This window comes from Cervus canadensis, chromosome 4 (genome assembly GCF_019320065.1).
Source record: "Cervus canadensis isolate Bull #8, Minnesota chromosome 4, ASM1932006v1, whole genome shotgun sequence".
Taxonomy (NCBI): domain Eukaryota; kingdom Metazoa; phylum Chordata; class Mammalia; order Artiodactyla; family Cervidae; genus Cervus; species Cervus canadensis.
Window position 1 is genome coordinate 77,835,628 of NC_057389.1, and position 3,224 is coordinate 77,838,851.

The following is a 3,224-nucleotide window of genomic DNA, read 5'->3' on the forward strand; positions in this document are numbered from 1 at the left end:
CAGATGCCTCTTAAATTTTAAAAAGATGAATCTACATTAAGATACCAATAAAAATGTCTCAATAAAAATTAGTCCTCTTATCACACAGGCTTTGTTCTTTTTTTGGCCGCAGCTTGCCCTTGTGGGATCTTAGTTCCCTGACCAGGGATTGAGCCCAGGGCCACGGCAGTGAAAGCCCAGAGTCCTAACCACTGGACTACCAAGGAACTCCCATCACACAGGTTTCTAAATGCCTTTCTTCATTAAATGAAACCAGGCCTCTTTGTTTAAAATGGTGGATTTCAGATTTGGGATTAAAAAGGGTAAGATCAACCCTAAATATTGTATTCTGGAAAGCAAGAAAGTGCTCTAAGACTAATGAGGCTATGCTAGATGGGCATGGAAGTCAACTTTAAGTGCCTACCATTGGTAAAATTTGGGACAATTAAAGCATCAAAATATAAGGAAAATAATGAGTTATATAATACTGAATATAATTTTATAAAAGGATCTATGAGTCTATAGTGATACTTAAGAGTGAAAGAAGGAAAGAAAGAACTAAGACGAGAAGCAAGGGAGCTAATAAATGAGGAAGGATTGACAGACTTTTAGTAAATACTACCAATTACAATTCCCAGTCTAAGAATTTTTTAGGACAAGAATCGTCAATGCATGCTAAACCAATGAGATGCAATTTTAGGGGCTGTAATTGTTTTCTGTTACAGTTGCAGCAAATTATCAAAAAGGTAAACACAAATTTGTTATAGTTCTGTAGATTATAAGTCAGACATGGGATCCACTAGACTCAAATCAAGTGGGTCAGAATTCTTTCCTGGAAGCCTTATGGGAAATCTGTTTTCTTGCCTTTTCTGGCTTCTAGAAAACACCTACATTCTTTAGCTTGTGACTCCCTTTCTCCAGTTTTTAAAGAAAGAGAAAGACCAATATTGCATATTAAGGCATATATATATGGAATCTAGAAGCTAGTACTGATGAATCTATCTACAGGGTAGCAATGGAGATGCAATCGTAGAAAACAGACTTTTGGACACAGTGGGGGAGGGAGAGGTGGGGCAATTTGAGAGAGCAGCATTGAAATGTATACATTACCATGTGTAAGATAGACAGCTAGCTGGAATTCGCTGTATGACAGAGGGAACTCAAACCCTGTGCTCATTGACAACCTAGAGGGGGGACGGGGAATGATGTGGGAGGGGGGGTTACGAGGGAGGGGACACGTGTACCTACAGCAGATTCATAGTGATTGAGAAACAACCACAATATTGTAAAGCAATTATCCTCCAATCAAAAAGAAAAGCAAAGCAAAAGTGTTACACAGTTTGTTAGCCGTTCTTCCTTAGTCACATCTCCCTCTGAGTCTTCTTTCTCCTTGTTTGATTTCTAAGGACTGATGTGATTGCTGTAATAATCCAGGATAATTTGCCCATATTCAGGTGAGCTGGTCAGCAACCTGCTACTTTCATTCCCCTTATCCGTCCCTTAACCTAACATATTCGCAGGTCCCAGGGACAAGGACATAGATATCTGTAGAGGTAATGGACTGGGGGCAGTATTATTCTGTTTACCATGGCAGGAAGGGGAGAGAGGACTGCATATATGTATATGGGGGGGTGGGGGAGGTACCTTTACAAGGGAGAGATCCAGCCTAATTAAAGGCTCAAATGCGGTCTCAGCAATAATGGGACAAATGGCCATTTTCAGGCCTCTGGACATAAAGCAACAGCAAGAACATTTAACTCACCTATGCAGTATTGTTGTCAAAAAATATTTACTCTTAACTTAAACTCGAGGAAAGAAGTCAACAGATCAAGATAACAACACATTCCACAAACATGTAGCCTGGACTCTTAAGATTATGCTCAAAATCCTTCCGCCCAGGCTTCAGCAGCAGGTGTACTGAGAACTTCCAGATGTACAAGCTGGGTTTAGAAGAGGCAGAGGAACCAGAGATCAAATTGCCAATATTAGTTGGATCGTAGAGAAAGCAAGAGAATTCCAGAAAAATATCTACTTCTGCTTCATTGACTACGAGAAAGCCTTTGACTATGTGGGTCACAGCAAACTGGAGAATTCTTAAAGAGATGGGAATACCAGACCACCTTACCAGTCTCCTGAGAAACTTGTATGCATGCAAGTCAAGAAGCAACAGTTGAAACCTTACAAGGAACAATGAACTTGTTCAAAATTGGGAAAGGAGTACAACAAGGCTGTGTATTGTCACCCTGCTTATTTAACTTATATGCAGAGTACATCATGTGAAATGCCAGGCTGGATGAGTCACAACCTGGAATCAAGATTGCTGGGAGAAATATCAATAAGCTCATATATCCAGATGATACCACTCTATTGACAGAAATTGAAGAGGAACTACAGAGCCTCTTGATGAGGGTGAAAGAGGAGAGTGAAAAAGCTGGCTTAAAACTTAATATTCAAAAATGAAGATCATGGCATCAGGTCCCATCACTTCATGGCAAATAGGCGGGGAAACAATGGAAACAGCAACTATTTCCTTGGGCTCCAAAATCACTGCAGATGGTAACTGCAGCCATGAAGTTAGAAGATGCTTGCTTCTTGGAAGGAAAGCTATGAAAAACCTAGAGAACGTATTAAAAAGCAAAAATATCGCTTTGCCAAAAACGATCCATAAAGTCAAAGCTATGGTTTTTCCAGTATCCATTTATGGATGCAAGACTTGGACCAAAAAAAAAAAAAAAGGCACGCCAAGAATTAATGCTTTCGAATTGTGGTGCTGGAGAAGACTCTTAGGAGTTCTTTGGACTGCAAGATCAAACTAGTCAATCCTAAAAGAAATCAACCCCGAATATTCATTAGAAGGATTGATGTCAAAGCTGACCCTCCCATACTTTGGCCACCTGATGGGAAGAGATGACTCACTGGAAAAGACCCCGATGCTGGGAAAGACTGAAGGCGAAAGGAGAAGAGGGCAGCAGAGCATGGGGTGGATGGCATCACCGACTCAATGGACATGAGCTGAACAAACTCCAGGAGATACTGAGGGACAGGGGAGCCTGGTATGCTGCAGTCTATGGGGTTGCAAAGAGTCAGGCATGACTTGGCGACCGAACAACAACAAAATAGTTAATGTACAATGTCCTTAGTTTCAGTGTACAGCAAAGTGATTTGGTTATACATCTACATATATCTGTTCTTTCTCAGATTACTTTTGGGGATTAACATATACACACTACTGTATATAAAATAGA